Source organism: Balaenoptera acutorostrata, chromosome 4 (assembly GCF_949987535.1).
Source record: "Balaenoptera acutorostrata chromosome 4, mBalAcu1.1, whole genome shotgun sequence".
Classification (NCBI taxonomy): domain Eukaryota; kingdom Metazoa; phylum Chordata; class Mammalia; order Artiodactyla; family Balaenopteridae; genus Balaenoptera; species Balaenoptera acutorostrata.
Window position 1 is genome coordinate 91,708,102 of NC_080067.1, and position 25,379 is coordinate 91,733,480.

Here is a 25,379-nt window from a genome sequence, read left to right on the forward strand (position 1 = left end):
CAAACTGTTGCAGTGTGATCTCAACTATAAAATGAAAATGAAATATAGAAAAAAGATCTGAAGGAACTATACTAAAAGACTTAACAGTGATGGACTCTGGGTGATAGAGTCATGGAGAATTTTTCCTGCTTCTTTGCACTTTGCGCTACTTTCCAGACTTTCTATGATGATCCTTTATTACGGTGATTATGTGGGAAAATACCGACTAAAAAAAATTTTTTTTAAATGAGATTACACTTTTTAGTTAGTACAGGTTGTTTTCAACCTAATTCATCTTTCAGAGGCTTTGCTATTTTTCATCTGTGTGACCTTAGGTAAGTTACTTAACCTTTTAAATCTTAGTCTCCTCTCCTGTAAAATGAGGAAAATAAGTATGTACTTCCTTCACAGGTCTGTGTGAATATTAAATGAGAAAACAGGGAAATCACCTAGCACAGAGCCTGATGGATGCAGGTACTCAATAGTAAGCAATCTAAAACTCTGAAGTACCATCTCCGCTTTCTTAGAGTATAAGCATCTTTAGGAGCCAATCTGGATGAGTACTGAAAATAGAGTGACTCCATTTACTTATTGCCACTGTCAGAGTCTGCCCACTGCACAATTTCTTGCTTTTTCTTCAACTGTGTCTGAGGATTGCCTGATCCAAATTTCAGAAGATTAATGCAGTCTTAAGGGCAATTATTTGAGTGTAAATAATGGAATGATGTGGTTAAACAAAGGCACATGTGCTTTGGATTTGGAAAGACCAGAGTTTAAATTTTCGTAATTACTAACCGTGTGATCTCAGGCAAGGGACTTATGTTTTTGGAGACTTGATTTCCTCATATTTGGTAATTCTAGCTAACATCCATCGAGCCCTTATTACACGCCAAGCCCTGGGCTCAGCACTTTACATACATTATCTCATCTAATTAACACAGCATCTTGGTGACATGTAATTATTATTCCCATTTTACAGATGAACAAGTGGTAAAGTAAGTTGCCTGAGGACATGCAGATGGTTGTTGGTAGAGTCTGGATTTTAATCCAGGCAGTCTGACACCAGAGCCCATGCTCTTACCCACTCTGCTGTAAAGGCTCCCATTCATAAAATGGGGATCCAAGTCTGAGCTGATGGGTTTATCACAATGATTAAATGGAATAATATTTGTAAGGTGTCTATGTATAGTAGGCTCTCAATAAATATCTAAGATTAGAGTATACATGCTAACCTTAGGAGATATTTAGGAGTGCTATATACATAGAACCCCCAGGCACTGTATGTTGGGAAATGGTGTATCCACTGTATCACACCACTGACTTCTCCATGCGTGTTATTTGTTGTTATTTGTGCACATCTCTCCCACACTCCTTTTCTTGACACTTAGTAGAGCATCTCAAGGAAAAGGCAAAAATTTTTAAATATCCTTCAGATTTGCTACATGATATCTTTTCGACATTGCACTGATATTTTCTTATTATTCCAATCCTAACACTAACAATAATGGTTATTACTTATAGGACTTGTCAGTTACCAGGCACTGGGCTAAGGGATTTGCATGATTTCTCTCAGTGTACCCCAACAATAAACTTAGGAGTTAGGCATTATTAGTCCCATTTTTCAGATGAGGTAACAGGGACACAGAAGAGTTAAGAAATTTGCCCAAGTTCACATGGGCAGTAAGTGGTGAAAGCAGGATGCAAACCCAGCTCTGTCTGATTTTGAAACCTCCGCGTTTGATCATCTCATTACTCTAGTCCCCCTCCCACCTCCCTTATCTCCACTGTGTGTGTGTGTGTGTGTGTGTGTGTGTGTGTGTGTGTGTATCTATATGGCTGAAGAGTGGCACGAAAGGTCACCCTGGAATCAGACTATTCCAAGAACCTAGTGGGAATTGTGCTTTTCCTACTTTCCTTTGAGGCTGAGGAGGCAGAATTCACTATGATAAGGTCGAAATTCCCCAGTGGCCTAGAATCTTAGGGTTTGGATCAGCACCTATCAAATCTACTACACACCACTGTGGTAGTCACTAGTACTATTTGCCAAATATTTCATTTTCCTCAATTCTGGCACAGAGGAAGATTAAACTTCTTGGATTCTTATGGTTGAATGGGGTATTGTGACTAGTTATACAGCCTTTGAATTTTGTGTGGAAGTGACATGTAATGCTTCCTGGCTGGGGCCTGGAGCCTGTTTTTGAGACTTTCCAAAGCATTCTTTTTCCTTTGGCACAATCACCAGCAACATTCAAGATGGTAGCTGCTCCATCAGCTTGGGTTTCTAAGTGACTACAAAAAGCAAAGATTCCTGCTGACTTGTGATGCATATGTGACTTGAGTGAAAAACTAAATCTTTGTTGTTTTAAGCCACTAAGATTTTGGAGTTGTTTGTTACTGTAGCATAACCTAGTCTATCCTGACTGATACAACCACACAGCAAAGTATGGATGATACAAAGCAGTGCCTGGATGTCTTTGTGGTAGTTGCCAACAGACTCTGCCCATGACTATCACCAGTGTGAGGAAAGAGAGGAAGACAGAGGGAGACGGATAGAAAGAAAGTGGGGGGAGGGTGGAGAGAAAGAAAGGTGGGGGAGAGAGAGTGAGAGAGCAAGAGAGAGCACAGAACTTTTAGGAAGCTGTGCCTTTTACTTTGAAGAAACTTCATCAAGGAACCATGAGGGCTGAGACTGACTTGCTCAGTATTTCCAGTGCTCACTAAGGTGACTGACACTAAATATTTGTCAGATTCATAATATCTTGGATTACCATTTTATGAACAATAGAATCTGTAGGGATGCCCGTTCTTGGAACATTTCACTTGGTTTTGGAACTTACTTTAGCTAAAATTAATACAACTCTCCTTGTTAGCTTTTTAAATGAGGCTAGTTTACTTCCTAGCTTTTTCTCATTCACTAGTCCATAGTTTCTAGCCCTGGGGGGGTCTCATGATACCAGGGTAGGTACATTTAAAAAAATTTACCATATCCCTGTGCTTTAAAAAGGAGTGTCGAAGCTCAATCACATTCAAATAAGAGTTTTCACTCTTTAACCTCTTTAAAGTAAGTAAATATATTGGCCCAAACTTGAGCTTACTCCGAAGATCCCTGTTCCTTTCATGGAGGGGTGCCGCTCTGTGTATGGGGACAGGTGGGGATGACTCACCCTGTGAAGCAGCGCCTCAGCCCTCAGGCGGGGAGAACAGTCAGACTCAGGCAGGGAGGAAAGAGCCGGAGGGCAGGGAGAAGGAGGAAGAAGGGGAGCGCAGCTCCCAGTGCAGAAAAACAGCCTTGTGCTTGCAGGAAGGATTGCAAGGGTGGATGCCGCTCCAGGCAATCCCAAATGTTCCTTCTCCTTCTTGCCTGTTATTATCCCATAACTTATTCCGGGAACCACTTGCCAGAAAGCCAGTGTTCCTGCCTTCACTAGACTGTGAGTTCCTGGAGGGCACGCACCATGTCTTATTCATCTTTTACTCATCCTACGCCCACACTCCGTGCCGTGAAGGTTGGAGGCTACTAGTAGATGTTTGCTAAGTGAGTGAGACTTCAGGAGCTGGGACCATCCTGAAAGCTACAACCAATAAACTGATCCAGAGAGAGGACAATTAAACTTCAGCCCCCTGTCCTGCTTGAGGGCCCAGGACACACATACTCATTTGCAGCTGCTTTTTCATCTCTTATTTGATTCCTCTGCTGTTCAAAAAGTTGCTGTTAAGGGACTCAGCCATCTCTCATCCCAATTCTTTCTGTGCTGTGTGGGAAGATTGTCTAGAGCCAGCTTCACTGAAGAGGTCAAGGCGAATGCCTAAGTCAGAGGAGGGATGGTAGAAGGAATACACCAACTCAGTGTCCATCTCTGTGACTCAGGAGCTGTCACTTGGGGAGAGTTTGCTCCTACCAACAGATCACAGGATTAGAAGACATTGTAGGGCCTAGAGACCACAATAAGATGTGTTCTAAGACTTTGGGAATATAGTTCCCTGTAAGAGTTAAACTACTAAGATCCATACACAATGGATGTGATTAGCCACCTGTGGAAGTAAACCACGATATCAGCCCTAAATATGTGAGTCAAAAGCTTGGGGATACCTAAGATACCAATCAAGGTGAACTAGGAGAAAATTCAGGGAAGCAGGTAGTAGGACAGTACTCAGAACCCAACCAATTGAGTGCAGGCTGTTTGAAGAACCCCTCTGAACAGAACACATCTCTCTGGGAAGTAGAGTGGGGAGAGGAAAATGATCAGCTTTAAGAGTCAAGAAAAAGGAAGTTTGCAGAGGCACTATCCTGGACAGAGGTTTTCCTGGCCCCTGACCTTGTGAGAGTGCCTAAAGCTTCTTCAAGGAGAGATGCTTCTGAAACTCAACTCACATCCTTCATTCTGAAGGAATGTTCTGATCAGGCCAAAGGGAATAACTAGTACTCTTATCAGTTGTATTTATCAGGGTTAATTAACAAATTGGCAACACGTGTGTGTGTGTGTGTGTGTGTGTGTGTGTGTGTGTGTGTGTGTGTGTGTGTAATATCTGGATGCACACAGGCTTGGAGTTTCAGCTCTTGGGGGTGGGGAATGCTATTCTAATGATGTCAGGAGAGTCAGGATTCAGAACCTGAAAGGATGGTGATGAGTCTCTGAGGTCAAGGCCATCTGTGGACCTTCTCTGCATCCCTATGTGTCACAGGCTGAGCTGCCCATTTTCAGGTGCAGCAGAAGACACTTTTCAAAGACAACGGCCATCCCTTTGCTTCCTGGCATGACTGTACTTTTATCCAATGTTCTCAAATTTTTTTGATTATGGCAAAAAGCCCCATAGCTCACTTACCCCATCATCTACCACATGAAGCTCCATCCCTCCCCACAAAAGACATACTTTAACCCTTTCAAGGCTCACAAGTCCCTTCCTGCCTGCTGTGAGCCTTAGACCACCCTTTGAGGGTCCCTGTCTCAGACGCAAGCCAACTTCTATTGGAGTTTTATGGCAGAAGGGTATGTACCCTTCTTGGTAGTCTGTTTGACTCTGCCAACATATACACTGTGCCCACCATGTGCCACTTGTGCAAAACACCTCTAATCCGTTCTAATGATAGATGCCACCAAAGCAGGAAGTAACTTTGTATATGGGGGCAGGGAGGTCAACTATAGGGGGCTCGTAGGTCTGCAGAGGCTATGTCTTCACCTGGAAAGAGAGTTGAGTGGGAAGGTGAGACTTGTGATGATGAGAGGCCTGGAGGTTTCTGGATAATTTACACTCACACCACTGAGAGTGGGAGGAGAGCTCTTAGGAAGCAACAGGGCCCCCAGAAGTTCCTTCTCCACAAAGAGCTTTAAAATAGTTTTACAACTGCAACAGCTTCCTTTGTTTTGCTCACAAGCCTGGCTAAGAGTCTTGACTCCCTCTCTGATAGTGGAGAAGAGAGGTCTGAAGGGGCCAGACTCAACCTATGAGCAGACCCTCCATGGAGAGCTGGAGAGGAGTGCTGCATGGAGGCTCTTTGGCCCCCAAAGTTCCCTGTTCCGGGGATACACCTGAAATTGTCCAATTATCAGGAAGTCATACCTGGACTGGAAACTATTGATGAAGGGGGGGAAATGGGTTTGCTCCCAAGTGAGAGATGCTACTCAGGGGAAACATCAAAGTGTAGGGCAAAGATCTAGAACATCTCGATGGAATGATAAGGGCCACCTAATTCACAGGTAAAAACAAACCACTAGCAGGGAGAGGAGCACAGAAAAGGAAAATAGCTGAACGCATGATAAACATCTCCATGGTTTTTCCTACAATCAGTTGTGGCCACAGGTATCATATTTTAAAAAAACAAACCATGTCTGTCACCTACTGGTCATAACTCAACAATAATTTTTAACCTCACATCCCTCACCTATTCCTTATGGAAAAATAACTGAACACAATAAGCTAAATTCCTTGCTTGCAGAATTCTTTTCATTTTTATACTAGGCTTTCAGGCAAAAATATTTGCCCCGAAGTTATTTAGCAAATATCTTAGTTGAAGACCCCACAAAAGACTGCTCCAGCTCCTTTTTAAAGACAATACCTATAAGCTGAAATGCTACTTATACATACTAATATATGAAAACTTAGACTTGCCTTCAGAAAGATGCAATTTATGACAGCATAGGGCAGCAGAAGGTCAAATGAAGAAAAACATATGAGTACAAAACAAAAACAAGTGATTATTTAATTCTGTGAGTCATCCTAATAATATACTCTCCCAGATACTTTCAGCAGCTGACAAGGACAGAGTGTGGCATTTAGATTAGCATGGAGAGGGGTAGCATCACGTCCCTATTTCCCCAACCAGGAAAGTTACTGGTTGTTGCGTGGCATCCTAATTGCCCATCCTCTTTCTGGGACTTACCTGTGAAAGGATGACAGCAATCTGCTCATTCTCACCACCATCCATTCAAAGTCAAGGATCGTGTCTGGTGAGGAAGCTGGCCCAGGTGATTGCAGCAGCATACTGTAGACATAATAGACAGCCATAAGTAACGCGACCTCAGCTTTCCCACTTATAAAATGGGACTATGCATAATCCCAACCTACTTCACTAGAAAGGTGTCGGAATATTTTTTTAAATGCCTAGCTAGAGGTTCTATGGAAAGGTACAAAGTATTGTAACCGCCATAATGTGTTAAGAAACGTAAATTACTTCAGGACCCTAAAAGGTTTCATGCAGAAGTCCGTGCAAGACTTTCATTTTGAACCTCATCAAAGTGCTCCTTGGTTATTAAGTGTAAAAAGGATCTTAATTTTATAAAATTAAACTACATGTGCTCCTACAACCTGGTCTAAAAGGTAGTGTTAAAATGAGGTTCTTCTATCAGCTATCACCTAACTCCTCAGGTGCCTTGTCTTTGCCTCTTTGTCCTCCCTTTTCCTTCTGGAAACCTGTAACCCACAGTGTGTGTGTGTGTGTGTGTGTGTGTGTGTGTGTGCGTGCGCACACGCACGCTGTGTGCGCACGTGCACTGGGGGAGCTGGTGGGCTCAGGTCTCAGGGAGAACACAGAAGCTGTGCCTGGATTGCCAAATAAGGCTGTGATTTCCTTTGTTCCTACTGCTGGAGCCTCCTTGGCAGATTAAGTCCGAGGCTTCTCCCAGGTTTTGTTGGTCCATGAATGGAGCCTCTTCAGTGCTCACTGGAGTGCAATACCATTGATACTTCTTCTGCCTGCTTCCCTTCCTCTCCCAGCCCAGCTGAGCTGATGGATTAATCCTGCTGTTTACTTGGAAGGCTCACAGGCAGAAATGCAAGCTGAGGTAGAAGACAGAGACTAGGGCTGGAAGGGACCATGGAGACCTTCTTTCTAGAGTCTAAACTTCTCTCATTGCTTCATTGGACTTGACTGAAGCCCAGGGCAGAGCAGTTAGGGGCCTGGCCCAAGCTCCACAGCAGCGGGTTAGGTAGAGTCTTAACTTCCAAGGCTTTCCAGCCTTCTCACCACAGGCACTTGTCAGAGGGAAGCCCGAAAGAGCTCTGCTGCTCTCGCTATAGAACAATACACTGGATCCACACACAGAACTTCCCACACACCCTTCACATTCTTACAGCCAACTGAGGGATCTGGTGACTAAAATCATGAATCTTCATTGGGAGAGATGAAGGGGGTCTAGAGTACTGTCTAATAAGAGTCAGAAAGCTGCCTTGTTTGCTAGTGATTTGTCTGTGATTTTTGTTTTCCTGCCATATCCCTCAGTCTCACATACACGCCCCACATCCTTGAGTCTGGAGATTATCTATCCCCGGAGTCCTTCTCAGAGACTGGCTTCTGACAATTTTCCTCTTTAGAAACAACACTTTACAGCATTATTACTTCCTGACATATTATATGTTTATTTGTTTGACCGTCTCCTGTCACTAAAATGTAAGCAATCCTTAGGGCAAGGACTTTGTTTCGTTCATGGATGTATCTCTCTCCAGCACCTGTAATGCTGTCTACATCATAGTAAGCACTCAAAAAAAATTTTTGTGGAATGAATGAATAAAGGAATAAATGAAAACTACCTTCCTATGCACAGCACTGGAGAGGAAAAACAAAGTGTACCCTTGGCTAGTAGGGGAGGGAACAGACTTGCATGTTCTTTCTTTCTTTCTTTTTTTTATAGATTTACTTATTTTATTTATTTATTTTTGGCTGCGTTGGGTCTTCGTTGCTGCTCACAGGCTTTCTCTAGTTGCGGCGAGTGGGGGCTACTCTTCGTTGCGGTGCACGGGCTTCTCATTGTGGTGGCTTCTCTTGTGGAGTATGGGCTCTAGGCACACGGGCTTCAGTAGCTGTGGCTCACGGGCTCAGTAGTTGTGGCTCGCGGGCTCTAGAGCGCAGGCTCAGTAGTTGGGGTGCACGGGCTTAGCTGCTCCGTGGTGTGTGGGATCTTCCCGGACCAGGGCTCGAACCTGGGTCCCCTGCATTGGCAGGCAGATTCTTAACCACTGCACCACCAGGGAAGCCTGCACCTTTCTTCTTGGCTCTCAGTCCCTCCCCAAACCCCCTTTCCCACCCCATGCCCCCAGAACTCCAAACACTGTCTCCTGGCTTCCTTTCCTTCTCAAAATAACCTGGTTCTGTTCCTTCAACACCGAATATAAATAACTGATAGACATTTAAAAGTAACACCTTCCAGGGGACATTTTAGAAAAACTCTAAACCTTAAGCCAAAAGGATGAGTCCCTAATGGTGGAATTACAGGTATTGGCCAACAGATGGGAGATGGGGTAAGAGGTAATGGCCTTCATACAGCCTGTTATAATCCAGCATGTTCACAGCCTTGGGATGCTACTGGCCACTAAAATAGAATTCCTGAGAACCTTTGCCATTGATCGTGGAATGGTGGCCAGAGAGCAGCCAAATCTTATCAGTAAATAGACAGTGTCTGAAAGGATTTGAGAAAAATGGGTCATTTGTATGGTGATGTTCCCAGTGTAAATGAGCAAAACCTTTAAAAATACAATTTGGCGGGCTTCCCTGGTGGCACAGTGGTTGAGAATCTGCCTGCCAGTGCAGGGGACGCGGGTTCGAGCCCTGGTCTGGGAAGATCCCACATGCCGCGGAGCAACTAGGCCCGTGAGCCACAACTACTGAGCCTGCGCGACTGGAGCCTGTGCTCCGCAACAAGAGAGGCCGCGATAGTGAGAGGCCCGCGCACCGCGATGAAGAGTGGCCCCCGCTCGCCACAACTAGAGAAAGCCCTCGCACAGAAACAAAGACCCAACACAGCCAAAAATAAATAAATAAATAATTCTTTAAAAAAAAAAATACAATTTGGCAATACATAGTGAGAGTCAACAAATATTTAAACCATTTAATCCAGACATCTTACTCCTGTGAATTTATTCTTAAAAAAATAAAAAAAGATCAGGAATAAGAGAAAAACTTTACGTACAAAGAGTACATTGCCATGTTATTTCTAGTAGTTAAAATTTGGAAAGAACCTTAAATGATGAATAATAATGAGAAAAAAAACCACAATGTAAACTACACAACGAGAGATCTGAGCTACAGTGCATCTGATCTATTTCCTAGATCTTGGGTAAGTTACTTCACGTCTCCAAGCTTCAGTTTCCTCGTCTGTACAATTCCTTCTCTGTAATAACAGTGCCTAATGCATGGAGCTGTGAGGATTCAATGAGATCACTGCAGATAAAGTACTTAGCACAGGCACAGAGTTATCACTTTATTATTATCATTATTGTTTCAATAGGTGGCATTATATCTTTGTGGAATGAATTAGTGAACCAAAATACCTAAATCTCCCAACATTCCAGATAAATGAATATTGTAGGAATCATATTGAAGCCTGACCCTCCATTATGAGTATACATCTTCTTACCGGTATGAGTTTGGGATTTGTTGATTCTAAACAGGCAGGACTTCAGGGTATCTTTGCTCAGAGGTTGCCTCACATTTTCACCCCCAATTAACCAAAAATAACTTGGCTTTGAAGAACAGGGCAGATAATCCCTTTCAAATGTTTTGCCTGGATACATTCTGTGGAGGGAGGAGAACTGTTGGCGGAATGGGGAAAGAAAGAGGTGAAAGGAGTCCAATTAAGGAGATAGCTTCCTTTCTGGCTTTTCAGCTGTTTCTGAGCTTGTTTTTAATCATGGAACCCCTCACAGAGCTTTTACCCCCTCCCCTTCTCCCCTTGTCTTGACCCCCAACTCAATCCTCAAACCTGATGTTATTACTGGCTTGTACAGATCTGGAATCCTTCAAAGAGCAGGGAGGGGATGCCTAATTGGGGAGACTCTGAGAGCCATCATTAATAACTGCTCTGGTCTTGGACCTTGAAAAATAATAATAATAAACGCATTGGCTCAATCTGCACTGCCTTATTCTTTTTCCCACCCCCTCTTGATCCTTTATTTACCTACCACAGATTGGACTGCAAATCTGGGATTTTTCTCTTTTTAACTGTTCATGGGATAGTAATTTGATCTTCTTGGCTCCTTGTCTATTTGTTTTATTGTTGGAGAAGTGCGTGCGTGTGTGTGTGTGTGTGTGTGTGTGTGTCTTTGTGTGTGTTGGTGATTATGTTTACAGTGAAGGTTCTAGGGCTGCCCCATGGTGCTTATGAATCTATGTCCGTGGACAAGTTGGGGTACACAATTCTTGGGTATAGCTTGTGAATATTAAGCTTTAAGTATCTGGTCACATTTGTATATCTGAGTATTTAGATATATTTGTATCAACTTCTACATCAGCCGAAAAGAACAGCCTGCCAAGAAAAGCATGTTCCCTACTTAAGGATTTCTAGAATGATATAACTCCCCAAATGAATGAAAGAGGAGGTGGTGCTACGCAAGGATTGCAATTACACACCATACACTTTCTAGATTATTTAAGAAAGCAGGCAGCGCTGCATTATGGTTTTCATGGGCCTTTTGTGTGCCCTTTTCTCCACATAAAAGTATTAAAAATTATCCTTTATAACTTCTTTGAATATAATAAATTATATTAGTTTTTCTCTTCTGATTTTATGACAAAGTAAAACATTTTTGTGGGTCCTTAAAAGGATTGTGGGTTCCCTGTGCCTGCTGTGCCTAGTGGGCATCAGCCGGGAACTGGGAGCCGGCCGAGAGGAAGGACTGTGGTGAAGGGGGCCAAGGTCCTTCCCACAAAAGCTCCACCACTGTAGCCTTCCATTTCCAGTGCCTGAGAGCTTACGGATTTCTCATATAAAATCTATGACATTTCTTGCTACCAGCAGTAAGGAAGTGCATTGTAGTGGTTCGTGCTGTCAGTCAGACTTAGAGGTGAATTCCAGCTCTGCCACTTGCTAGCTCTGTGACCTTGGGCAATCATTTAACGTCTCTGAGCCTCAGTTTCTTCATCTATGGTATGTGGAAAATAATACATTCCTCATGGTGCTGTGAGAATTTAAGGAGGTGATGGGTGTAAAATGCCTTAGCCCAGTGTCTGGCACTTTGGGTAGGCATGCACTGTATAACAAATGTCATCATTTACTTCTCATTTATGTTTGGGGGCTTTTGGGCAATGTGAATTTAGTCACCTGGCTCCAAGTGCAATGAAATTGCAGGGTAGACATGCATCCAGGTGAGTAAGAGTCAGGTGCTCCTAGTGGAAAAACTTGCTTGATGCTGAGAGACACACTGACTGGTTCTCTATATATCCAACAGGCAGGTCCCCAAGTGGTGTCTCAACTTTTCCCGCTGTACCTTACACCCATCCCTTGGCTCCACTGCGCTATGTTCTGGTTATATACAGCTCAAGACACCTACTTTAGAGGCTCTGGCCTTCCCCGGAGCCTACCTAGCCCACTAGCAAGTTTCCATTCTTCAGACTCTTCTTTCCCTTGCTCCTTCACACTCTCAAATTAAGGTTTTCCATATGGTTCACTGCCCTCCCCACATCTGTTTCTTGTTTCTTCCAACATTTCATTGCTCTAGTTCATCCCTCATCCCTCCATATATCCTAAAATTAAGTGTTTTTTTTTTTTAACTTAACCTATGCTGCACATACCATGTCTCATTTAATCTTCCAAACAATACGACAAGGTGGTAGTTCAGTCCAGTTCAGGAAACTGAACCTCAGAGCAATTAAGTGACTTCCCCAAAATCAGCCCGAAAGGATTTGAATCTCTGTCCTCTGGTGCCGAAGGCTTAGTATGCTTTTTCCATTAATTAGCTCCATAATCGTTTACCTGTAATTTCCACATCTGAAAAGGAGCTCTAAAAATCACAACATTTTTTTCTCAAAACTCTTTTGGTCAAAAACCTGACATGAACCGATGAGGCTGGTTATAATGTTCACTTATCTCAGTTAGTGAGTTCAATAAAGTCTGGACCTCCCCGGGCACTGCTTTTTCTGCTATAACATGCTATTACTTAAAGTTAAAAAAAAAGCAGTTAAGTCCCAGACCTGAGTACTCCCCTACCAGCCTGAGTGGTGCAGGGCCCCACATGTCCTAGCAGTGACCCTGCAGAGTAAGCGAAGACAAGTATGTTGGAACTCTGAACCCTAATCCTGCAGCTAAGCCAGAACAATATTCCATGTGGGCTGATACTGAATTTCCCATCCAGGTCCCAGCAGAGCTGATGCAAACTGGCTAAGCAGCTCTTCCCAATAAGCAGATCTTGGGCCATAGCAAAGTAAAATAAATATCCCAACTTGGCTATCAAAGGGAGAAGATTGAATCCTGCTGCTGACAAAGGGGCCCACTGGGACAAGAGCACAACAGCCAGCTGAGAGTCCTTTGTTTAGGATAACAAGATGTTTGAATTACACACGAGCATCTCGTTGAGTACCCCTCAGTAACAATTCCTACCCTGCCCTTTACAACCCTGGGATAGACAGCGGTGTACTGGGTATCCAAAATGGAACCATATGGGCTCAGGAGAGAGAGGAGACAGAAGAGATACCAGCTCAGAGGACGAGAGCCTAGGACCTGAGACCTCTCACCCTGGAATTTCCCTCTGTGGCCAGTGGTGCACTTCATCTCTTTCTTCCTGAGAACAGGGAGCCGAAACTCAGCCCCAAATACAGCCTCTCCAGATCTCTGAGATTTGAAAACCTGACAAGAATGTGACATGGGAAGGGGCTGATAGGTTTAAACGTGGAGATTGCTGGTGGAAAGTGACTGCCCATCTATGAGGCTCAAGAAGGGCTGGTCTTCCTGAGGGAGATGTCAGAAGTGAATCTTGGAGAGGCTAGTCTACACGGACATGCAATCACAGTCCTTTCAGGCAGTGGCTGGAAGCCAGAAGAGTCTGCAGAAGCTTATCCAGTATAGAGAAATAAGTGGGGAGTGAATATTTAGCCATAAAATCTCTCAGAGCGATCCCCAACTTCATACCAGTTCTCCGTCCCTTATTCACGAAATGGCTGAGGAGAGACCTTTGGCTTCTCCCAGTTTGGGTGATGTCATTTCTGTATTTGGACTCTGGCTTAGAAATAATGTGATCCATCCCTCACCAGAACAGGGGAAATAAAACTTTTCAGACTGGAACAAAGCCTAATTTAACATACTCTTGGACTTTGCAAAAGTACACTGTGTACCTTGTCTTTTATTTCTGGGCATTGTCTCAGTCGAGGGTGCAGAGACTGGGAGAGGAGGTTCATATGAAAGGCGATAGCATTGAGTGTGGGTGCTTGGTTATTCCTTAGGTGCTTTTGTCACTTAGATGAAAAGGTACAAAGAACAGCCTGTCATTTCCAACATTTTGAAGTCCACAGAGACACTTGGATGCTGTTACAGGCAGAGGCAATTGCTGGTGATGGACAAAAGGGTGCTCAGAGGTGGAGAATTATAGATTTGGAAAGAACCCTGGACATCATCAAATATTACTCCTTTAATTAAGGGATGAGAACACTGATGCACAGATAGGGTAAGGGACATACTTAAATGACTGAGGAAATGCAGAGTAAGAAACCATGGCCATAGAGGCATCTTGGCATAGTCTAGGCTCCAGTACCCCAAGCTACATCTACTTCTTCTTGGTAAAAGGGAAGAGGATCCACTCATGCCAAGCTTCCTTTTCTCAAATGTAAAATGAGGAAGCTAGATAATGCCAAGTGTTGGCAGGGACGTGGGTTCAGAGGACCCTCATATGCTGCTGATGAAACATGGATAGTGTAGCCATTCTGGAAAGCAATCTGGCTCTACTTGGCCAAATAAATATTTACAAACCCAATGACCCGCCAGTTTTAGCCCTAGACATACTATTCCAGTGAAATGCTTACAATATGCCATAGGGAACAGACACAAGGATGCTTATTCTAGTACTGTCTGTGGTGTCAGGAAGCTGGACAGATAAAGTACAATGGAGGACCACCCTGGAGTGCTGGGCAGCAATTAGAAGCAGCAGAAGAGGTGAACACATGGCAACATGCATGGTCTTACACTGGTATTCCAAGGGGGAAAATGTAAGAAGTAGGATGTGATATATAAATTATCATACTAAGTGAAGTGAGCCAGACAGAGAAAGACAAATATCATATGATATCGTTTATACGTGGAATCTAAAAAAAATGATACAAATGAACTTATATACAAAACAGAAATAGACCCACAGACATAGAAAACAAACTTATGGTTACCAAAGGGGAAAGGGAGGAGGGATAAATTAGGAGTTTGGGATTAACATATACACACTACTATATATAAAATAGATAACCAACAAGGACCTACTGTATTGCACAGGGGACTATACTCAATATTTTGTAATAACCTATAAGGAAAAAGAATCTGAAAAAGCACATATATTTGTATGTGTGTGTGTATATATATATATATATATATATATATATATATATATATATATATAAAACTTTAATAAAAGAGGACAAGATAAGCCACACTGCAAGCTTGCTGACACTGGAGACTGCAAAAGCAACCATGCTGGCCACTGTGAGAAGGGCTGCTGACATCAGTGCCATTTTCTTTATAGCAAAGAACGCTACTCTGGATTTTCTGCACTAATGGAGGTTTAATATAAATGGTTGCCACCCACAGTGTCTAGAAAACCACACTATTAAGAGGTATACGAGAGAGGGGTTGAGTGTGGGATCTAGGCCTCTGCCGCTTACAAGAGGACAGGCACTGGGGAAAGAAGCTATAGCGTCTCTGGGTTCCTGGACATCTTTCTTTCTCTTCCTTTGCCTTTCTCTTGAATTTCAGCTGCATGGCTGATTCCCTCTGTGCAAGCATTCTCTAGGGTTTCAATGAACTCAAAGAGTTTTATGGTTTACTACCTGGGGCGCAGTAGATAAGAATCTCTCTCTTCATCTCCTACAGTCACAAAGTTTGTTAGAAAAGACAAAAGAAGGAGCTGTTTCCCTTAAATTTCTAGACCAAAGGCTTTTGGAGGAAATTAACAACCAGGATTTAAATCCAAATAATGACCATTTCCTTGATTTTGCATTGTTTTACCCTAACTATGAAGACAGTAATGACTGGTTCTGAGTGGGAAGTCCAGCCAGTGGGCAGTTCTGTTTTTCAGGGAGAATCTTCAGGGTAGGCTGAAAGGAGGGGCAAATCCAGGTCACTCATGACTTACTCATTCACCCTCTGATTTCTAGACTTGGAGAATCCTGAAGCTGGCAAGAGCCTCACAGATTATCTGGTGAAGCTCAAATCTGGGGTCCTTGAACAGGTGGGGGATACTCAAAGAGAAAAATAGTGGCTCTAAAAGCTTTACTTCAACAACTTTAGAAGTTTAAAAGGAATCATACATTTAACTTTCAACAAACTCCCCAACTGATGATGATGTCAGGCAATTCAGTTGTTAGCCCTGAGAGCTCATGGGGATTTGAGGCTCTGGTTGGCTGATGACATCATTGCAAACATAGAGGAATGGGGGCCTTGGTAGTGACAACACCAGGAACCTAAGATCAAGATCAAATCTCACTTTGTAGGCTTGGTAACTGAGATTCTCAGTGAGTCATGACAAGTTATGAAGAATGATTGGGTGGACTTTTCAGAAACTCTTAGGGCCTCTCAGTTTACAGAAAGTGAATGAAGATGTTAATGCTTGTTTCTTTTGTTCAAGATTAGGTTTAAGTACCATTTCACTTTTTTACATTTTTATTCTGTTCATGATTGGATGCTGGAGAAGGAACTTGAAACAGAAGATAGCCTGCTTTTTTCAGTTTTTCTTGGAGACCCAGTACTTGGCCCAAACCTTAGAGCGGGAGGCAGACACATATGGACTCATTCCCTCTTTAATTGACAGGAATAGAGCAGACAGCAGCCCTCGAACCTGAAATCCTGTTTGTCTAAAAAGTCTGCTACTGATGTATTAAATGGTGCTTAAGATTTAGGAGTTTCCTTTGCCAGTACTAAACAAGCCACTGAAATAAGCTCCACACAAAATCCTTTGAGAAGTGTGCTGTGCATAAGTTAACCACACAATCTCACAAAACTGAAGTGTCCATAGCAAACAGTGACTTCCAACACCAGGAAGACATCTCTGTGTATATAGGTCCTCTGTGTGGGGAGGTTGAAAGAGCAGACGAATCTACTGCTAGACTTTGTTCTACTTCACCCCATCTGGAAAATCATTTCTGCTGACTTGAAGGCCCCTGACTGTCAGGGAAGATAAGGTGTTTCATAAAAGCACTTAAGGCTAACATACATTAAGATGAGGTAACAGTGCCATTGATTTCCCAGAATTTCTTAGCGGCTGAGCCTCAGTGGCTGGGACGATGTGAAGAGGTTCACTCAGAGAGTGAATCTTTGTGTTCACGCAGGAAACGTTTACACAGCTCCTAGAGAAATGTTCCAGAGGAGGCTGTGCCCCTTCTATTTAGCCACCTCGTTTCGATGAGATCTAAGCAACTTTGATCTCACTTAGGTTTCATGGGAACTTGAAAATCCAAGGAAAACTTGAAAAGACTTTTTAAGGTAATTATTCTGTCCTTATGTTCTGAGAAGGAGCAAAGGGATGGGAAGAGGACCCAATGTCAAGAGCAAACTGGAAGAAAAGCGCTAGTTGTGACTGTTTCTCTAAGGCTGTAGCTTATGCTTTTATATTTATTTTATTGAGATATTATTCACATACCATACCATTCACCATTTTAAAGTGTACAATTCAGCAATTTTAGTACCTTCACAAGGTTGTACAACCACCACTACTATCTAATTCCAGAACATTTCCACCCCCTCACCCCCGAGGAAGAAAGCCTGTAGCCTTTAGCAGTCACGTAGGCCTGCCTCAACATGACTCATTCATTCATTCACTCACTCATTCAACAAACACTATGGAGCATTTAGCAAGCCCCAGGCATGGGATAATTTAACCCTTTGCGGCAGAGCCACCCAAAGCACAAAGTGTCAAACATTATCTTGGAGAACCAAGTCTCTTTCAGGAGTACAGTAAAGTCTGCAGGTGTGAGGCTGTGCAGCTAGAGGTAGGGCATTCATCCATGGCTCGGGGAGGGTTGGGAAGGAGGACTTGTGACTGACAGAAAGTATACAGAGGGGTTATACATTCTGCAGGAAGGTTTGCTCTGCTGCTTAGGTTCTTTTTAAATACCTGCAAGCTCATGGCTTTTAGGAGTCGTTACCTCCCCAGAGGACTCACTGGCCAGCAAACCAAGCCCTGCACGTTTCCAGACTCCTCTGCCTCTCATCCACATTTCCTGCTTAGTCTGTATCCAGCTGCAAAAATTCTTTCCATCTTTGACAATTTCCATTTTCGTTTCTTTCACTTAGTTTTCTCTCATGTCTTTTTCCAGTTATTTCTCCCTATAAATCTCCTTTGCTATCATCATCTCTTCTTTGTCTCTCACTTTTCTTCTTTTTTTTACGGGTCTTTCCCCTCACACCCAAGGTACCTAGCAGACGTGGCTGGGAGAGTTGCCATAGAAGGCAATGTTTAGAGGTAAGAAAGAAATTAAGTCTCGTTATACACATTCACCTTTAGAAAATGTGTGAACTTGGTGGCCTCTCCTTTCCTGCAATGCCATTATTTATAATCATATCAATGTAAAATAATACACATTAAGCTCTTACTGTGAACCAGACACTGTACTAAACTCTTTACAGTATTTACCTTATTTAATCCTCACAATAGTCCAATAAATTAGGTGCTCCTATGAGCTCTGGTTTACAGATTAGAAACCTCAGCCTTGGAGTGGTTAAATCACTTGTTTAATATCAGAAGCTAGTAAACGGTGGAAAGTCACCCAAAGTCAGCTTTATTTGACTGCGGAGCCGAAGCTGTGACTTGATAATGCCTTATTTACTCTCTGGGTTTCTCTCTCTCCTCCGACCCGCCTCCCAATTAAGCTAGCTCCCTCTCTCTTCCTGAAGTGAACTTGCTTTAGAGTTGGCCTCTTGCCAGCTTTAGCGAGCTAGGGGATCCTTGGCATGGGCTCAGCTCTGAGCTCCACGGAGCATTGTAACTGCTGGTACTGGGGCAATAAACCTTAACGGTCTCCAGAAAAGACGCTGTAAATTCTTCAGAAGGTCCCACTTTGGGTGTAAAGGTTCACGCCTCTCTTCCTCCTCCTCCTCTTTTTCCTCCACCCCACCCCCATGAATTCCCTTGGGTTTCATGAAAGGGGCCATGCATGAAAACAAGGCACAGAAATCCCAGCAGCCTCCAGCTGCAGCCAGGGTTGTTTTTTGTCTAAGGAACATTCTTAAAAAAAAAAAAACTTTTGGAAGCAACTTTGTTCAGGATCATACACACATAGCTTGTGCTTTGGGGAGCAATACAGAGAAAAAAAGAAGTGGCAGGGAAGATGGCCAAGGAGAACAACAGAAGGGAAACAAGGAATAACCCTGAGTGTGCAAGGATGCCCAGAAGAAAACTCTGTGAAAAAGACACCCAAGGGATTCTGAGATTTTTTCCTCTCTCGATTATTTTAATATTGTTACCTGGACCCTGACACTCCAGCTGTAGTTTTTCTGAAAAATTCATTTGGCTGTTTGGAACTGACCTGGGAAATAAATATCAGTAGAGACCTGAGAGGGAATAAAAACTCATTTCTTCCTTCAGGGAGCAAGAGAACAGATGCCAGGAGTACCTGGGGGCTGATGCATGCAGAGTAACAAAGGGGCCCCTTTTAGGGTCTCCTTTTTGCCCCACCCTAATAACTGACTGGCTCACATTTAGAGAAAGTGTGAAAGTGGGACAGTGATCTGGGAAAGTGACCACTGGGACAGATATCTTGGGAAGCACGTGACTTAAGTCCCAGCCACCACACCAACGAAGTTGCCTTAACTTCTCTTCCCTGAGGAGAGGCAGCCCAAAGGGAGGGGGATCTGAAGGGCTGAGCTCAAGACAGGATGTGGTGCCAGGCAAGGATGGCTGAAACTAAGGGGGCCTTGGGCCTAGTGAACACAACACAAGGGTTTTATGTATCTTGTGTGATAAAACGCAAAATGTATTTGTCTAAATCCTGCTCCTCTCCTAGTTTCTAAACCCCTGTGCATTTCACAGGAAATTAGACCTGTGTTTGTCAGGCTCCTTTGCCTTTACCTCATTGAAGGGAAGGTAGGTTGGAGCTGGCTTATGTACCAGAAACTCTAGGCTTTGTTTCTTTAATGAACTTCTAGGGCTTTTCTGATCAAGACTGAAGTCCTGTGGCAGGGACAGCAGCCACTGGAAGGCGGATCCTTCACTGGCCAGCTCCACAAGGACACGACTGCTGCTGAAGTGTGTGTGTGTGTACACGTGCGCATGTGCGTGTGCATGTATGTATGTGCGTGTAAACGAGAGGGGTTGGGAGTGGATAATTTGTACTCTGCCTTTTTGCCGAACTCCAAATCTCAAATTTAAGTCAAATGTTTAAAAAAAAACTTTGGGAGCTGCTTTGTTTTCTCCTTTTCTTCAGATGTTATTTTGGAAGGAACGTGCACAATTTTTCTATTTTCTTCTGTCTTTCTTCAAAGGCTCCTGGAGGGCAGGAATTGTGTCTTATGCATTTCTGTCTCTCAGAGTATAGCAGAGTCCCTGGAACCCAGTAGGTGCTCAATTATTCTTTGTGGAATGGAAGTAGAAATCTTTAACAGGGCACTTTAACCACCCCTTTGGCTCCTAATTGTGCCTGCTTTTCCTTCTTGAGCCTCTTATAGATCTGAATATGTGGTTTCTCTCTGAAACCCCTGGACTTCTCTCTCTTTCCTCTTTTTTTTTTTTTTTTGATACCTTAAAAAAAAACTACCTTTATACAGATGACTTCCAAATTCCTTTGTTTCCACCCCTCCAGACTGCCTTCTCCCCATCTCCACCTTCTGGCTCTTGGGAATCCTATTGTGGGAGAAGGAAAGTGCTAGGGAGAAGGTACTCCACTGGCATCTCAAAGCAGCATGGCTGAGACTACCCTTCTAGGACCCTTTTCCTGGCAGAGCTGCCCTCTTTGCACAAGTCTAGGCCAGGAGACTCAGACTTCCCTGCTGCTCTCATCTGGCAACGGAGTGGGCAGTGCAGTCTGCTGATGTCCCAGGCTGCAATGGGATCGGAGGCGTCCCTGGGTCTTGGAATCTGGGGAGGGGCTGGGAGTATGGAGGAGGGAAGGCAGTCTGAGGTTGCGAGGTCTGAGAGGTTGCCTGGGGCAGGGCTTTGCAAACAGTGCTGTTGTACAAAGTGTTATGGTTCCTGCTGAGATCTCATCCTTTGGTTGGACACCCCAGGCCGCAGTCCCTCTGAGCTGCCTTTCCTTCCAATCCCAAACACAGTCGTGTAAGCCATCTTCCTGTTTCCTATACAGAGAGTCGAGTCCAACCTCCTTCTTTACCACAAACTGCTTGACCCTAAGAACCTTCTGATTGCTTGCCAAGCCTCCAGCCCTTCACTTACCCCGTGGTTCTCCAACTTTAGGGTGCTTCAGAATCACCAGAGGGCTTGTTAACACACAGGGTGCTGAGTCCCACCCCCAGAGCTTCTGATCAGTAGTTCTGGGATGGGGCTGGAGATTGCACATTTCTAACAAGTTCCCAAGGATGCTGCTGCTGTGGGGACCAATTCAGACCAACAGGCCCGCTGATGCACTCTTCAGAAACCTCTCACCCATGCTTTCTCTCAGTCGAAGTAAGTGCTGCCATTTACTGAGCTTGCTTTCTGCTTAGCTTTTTAGACCCTTTATCTCATTTAATCCTCACAACAACCTTATGGAGTACCTCCTGTTAATATTCCCACTTGAAAGAGGAAGAAACTGAGGCACACAATTATACGTCTGGTCCAAGGTAAGTGGTGCAGCTGTTTCAAAGCTGGGCAGTATGTTTAATCACCCTGGCATACTGCCTTAATGGTCTAAGGATTTCTTTTTCCCCCGAATGGATGTCTTCGTTTTCTACCTTAGAAACATAGAGCTTTGCAAACAAGGTGCCCTTTCATTCTGCACCCCCCAACCCCCCACAATTTCTCTTTGCTGCTGGCTAAGTACAGCAGGAGAAAACACACATTTAATCTCCATTAAGACTTTCAGACTTCTGGGAGAGGAAGTCTAGTCTGACTTGGGAATGAAGTCTGAAGTACTAAGAATTTTAAAGAAAGGCAGTTTTACTGCCTCCAATAGTATATGGTAAAATACAAATGAGCGACTAACTGGAACATTTCTCCAAGAATTCCTCTTAGCCTTTTATAATAAATAAATATGGCTCATTTGCATACAAGCTACTGTATTAAAGATCAGGGGCTGATTCTTTGAGTTCTGGTTAAAAATATGTTAAGAATTTTGCAGCTGATTTTTCAGAGCCTCGATATGGATTAAGAACCCATGTTTGGGAACATGCAACCTTTAAGATCATCCCATCAAATGGATTGCTTTCCTTTTGTGTCAGATTCAGGTTTGGGTCTCTCAGGAGAGCTCTCTGGCAGAATTCACAAACTCAGAACTGCTACGTGAAGGCAAAATGTGATGCCCAGCAATGGAAAGCAGGGTAGGATTTGCTTTCAAATAAAGGCAGCGCAAACATCTTGGTGCTCTGCCCCAGCAGGGGTTCCCACACTTACTGGGAGTTTGTATAAGTTGCAGAATTTTCCAGAGATTCACTATGTCTGGAGGGGACCAAGGAATCTGCAACATATGTAGTCTCAAATTTTATTTTGTTTTCTTTTCTTTTCCTTACCAATTTTTTCCCTCCCCATACAATTCTAATGCCCCACACTTTGAGAACCACTGCTGCGTTTTGGGGAGAGCATGGGGCCTGGGGGTGGGAGTGGTTCTCAGATACTTCAGTGGCTCTATCCTTACCTGTACATTGGACTCACCTGCAGCTTTATAAAAAAAACCACCAGTTCCCTGGGCTCTACTCAAGACCTGATTAAAGCAGGATTTATTAAGAGTGGACCTCCTGCACATCGGCATTAACAAACGAACAACAAAACACACAAAACAAAAAACTCCCTAGGTGAGTCTAACGTGGGGGCCATCGGTGAAAACCACGAAAACAGTCTGATTTGGAGCAACACGCTCAGGGTGGTAGCTAGCTGGGAAGTAGAGGACAGCGTAGGCCTAATGTACGGGTGGGTAGGTGTGTGTCTTTTCCAAATTGGCGTGAACTCCCGTGGGAGAAGACCCTGACTTAGGAAACAGGTGCTGCCCAGCTAGGCAGCCGCAGTCCTTCCTACACCTGATTCCCTCTTTCTCTCCGCATGCTGCGGTGCGGGTCCACAGAGCAGGGCTCTCTGTGCCCGTCAGCCTAAGGTGCTTGGGCAGGACCTTGCCCTCACTTGTGCTGGGCCCTGCGGGCGCTTCGCCCTCTCTCCTGGGCTGCTCCGCAGCTGCTCAAATCTGGCAGCCGCAGGAACCACTGCAACCCTGTGGTTTCTGAATGATATCCCTTCAGCTTCAGCCCAGGGGCTCTGGCTTTTCCATTTGTTTTCTTTTTTCTTTCTTATTTAAGAAGCTCAAGAGAACTTAAAAGCAGACCCTTGAAAGCGAAGCATTTCTAATCACGTAAAGGTGTCTCTGCAGGGCCTGGGCTGAAGAGGGTTTGTTTGGGGTCTTTCATCTTTCTGTGTATCCCCTTCCTTCTTCAAACAATCTTTCTGGGCTCTTATCCACCCAGCTTCTTTGCTGGATGCCCACCCCCATCATCTCCACGTTTGGGGCCCAGAGGGTAAAGGAGCAAAGGGTGGTGACTGAGGGCCTGAGGGGGAAGGGCGGAAGCAGGCAGCCCCCAAGCTGGGCCCGAGGAGACTTTGTGAGAAAGCCCCTCTCCATCTGCAGCCCAGCCCGGTGGGAGTCAATTAATTCTGAATAACCTAAACCGACAGAGGTATTTGCATTCACAACCTGACTGATGACCGTATAAAATTGATTTATGAATTAAAGTGCTTCCCCTCCCTTTATCCCGATTCAGGCTGTAATTGATTATACGTGCTGCAGCGAAATTAAATAAAAGGAAATTAAAAAGAAAAGAAAGAGGAAAGTGAAAAAAAGAAAGGCCCTTGCTTGGCGGTCTGGCATTCTCAGGGTTCCCCAGGATTAGCCATTCTCTTCATCACTTATCATTTTTTTATTTAAAAAGTTACTTCCCCCTTTGTCTCCACCTCACTGCCCCCACCCCCATCCCTGCTATTGGCAGCCTTCTATTCTCTGGCCTCTGCCCACTCGTTGATCCTTTTGGATGAACTAGCCAGTTACCCTTATGTTCCCTGGACAGGGAGAGAAGCAGGGAGGGGGAGGGCTTCCCCCGGGTAGCACAAAAATTTGAGGATTAAGCAAAGGTGTCTTCCATCTCTGCCTCCCTCTTCTGTGTCAGTCTCTCATTCTGTCCCTTTTCTGACTGCCCCCCATTCCGCGTGCACATGATCAAAATTTCCTTGCAGGAAATTATCTCATAAATACGTTCTCAGTAAGACATCAATGCTAAACTTTTTAATGGCTCATTCCTCTCAGTAGAAATTTACTAAAGAATAAAATGTTTAGATAAAGGATAAATCTCTAATCGTAAAATTTCAAGCTCCTTCTACCTAAGGGACAACCGTTGTCTTAGTGGGAGGAGGGTCTGGGGTAGGGGAGTAGGGGAGCTGAATTCCAATCACCTACATAGCATGAGGACAAGCTTTGGAAACAGCTGGACCAAGACTTTTAAAATTACTAGTCATGTGTCCTTGTCCAAGTCACTTAACCTTTCTTGCTTTCATTGACTCCCATTTAAGATAGAGATACCTCCCTAAATGGAGGTAATGCATGTAAATCCCCTGGAAGTGTGGCTCAGCAAACATGGCAGATTGTGCAAACATTAGAGCCTCCTTCCTTGCTTATTCTGCTTATGAAACAAGGTAGTGCTAACTCAAGAGTTTTCTGATAGGAGGATAATCAATGGCTTTCTCCCAATTCAAACCCAGTGTTGCTATTTGAATGACAAACAGACAACTGTTTTTCATTGCCAAACCAGATCTTGAAAGCAGACTTCCTTCTTTATTTCCATAGCCACAGAGATCCTGGCACACATAATACAACATAATTAAACCATCTCACTCAGTTCACCCTCACTGCTTCTTCACGTTTTGTCTTCCGCCTTCCTCCTCAGGACTGCCAAGATTTGATGCCCACTTCCTGCTACTTCGTTTCCTGCCTCCGTTGCTGTCGCAAAAAGTCCCCTTCCTACTGCCCTCCTTTTACTGCCTTTAACAGGTACAGTATCCACCCCTCTCCTCTAGTGCTAATGTGTACTTTTATGGGTACTCTCATACTGAGTGCTGTCGGCCACATTTCACAGAAAGTTAAACAAGGTAGGGAGAGGTTGCGCTTGGGCCTGGCCGGAAAAAGCCCACTCTGTTGACACCCAGCACAATGCAGGCATTCCTCAAGCAGGAGCTAGTCGGGAACAGATCTCTGAGCAAGAGCGAGGATTGTGAACTCCAAAGAATCATCCCAAGAAAACTGAAAATCAGACTCCCTTCAGGGAATGTTTGAGAGGTGAATTACCTGATGAGACAGTTTCCAGTAGACGTTCGGGCTCCTCTAAGTGAGGAGCTAACCTGGAAAGGAAACTTTTAAGGGGTTTGGAGCCTCCCTTCTCCCCATCTCAGGAGAGCCAAAGTGCCTCCACCTCGAGGTGGGGTCAGGTATCTCGAAGCTTCATGTGTCTACTCTTCTCCTGGCTAATCCTAGCAGTCCCTTTTTGAAATGCATTAAGGGAGGGAAGATGCTTAAGCTGTTTTCATCCCTTTACTGCTCGGGATGACTGGGGTGACTAGAGAGCCTGAGAGCGGGTTGTGAGCGATCCCGTGAGGGCTGAGGGTGGGGCTATGGTGAGCACAGAGGCCCCAGGGGGTGGCTGGGAAGGAAGTGGCTAAGACAGGAGCCTGAGGAGACAGACCATCTCTGCAACTTTGCTGTGGAAGCCCCCATGTTCATAGGAAAACACCCCAAATGCATTTTAATTGTATGTAGATGTCAAGAGGATAACACATTGACATAGGGAAGGAACCAATGGGAGAAATCTAAAGTGGATGGT

At 44.2% G+C, this 25,379-nt stretch overlaps 1 protein-coding gene across 1 annotated transcript in view; it reads right to left on the reverse strand.

Annotated features, from left to right (window-relative positions):
* BOC (BOC cell adhesion associated, oncogene regulated) overlaps positions 1-25,379 on the reverse strand; it is a 261,571-nt gene that overhangs the window by 177,009 nt on the left and 59,183 nt on the right. Inside the window, exon 3 of the mRNA XM_057544844.1 lies at positions 6,359-6,460. The gene's annotated coding sequence lies outside the window, so the exon portion shown is untranslated. The remainder of the gene's footprint in view (positions 1-6,358; positions 6,461-25,379) is intronic.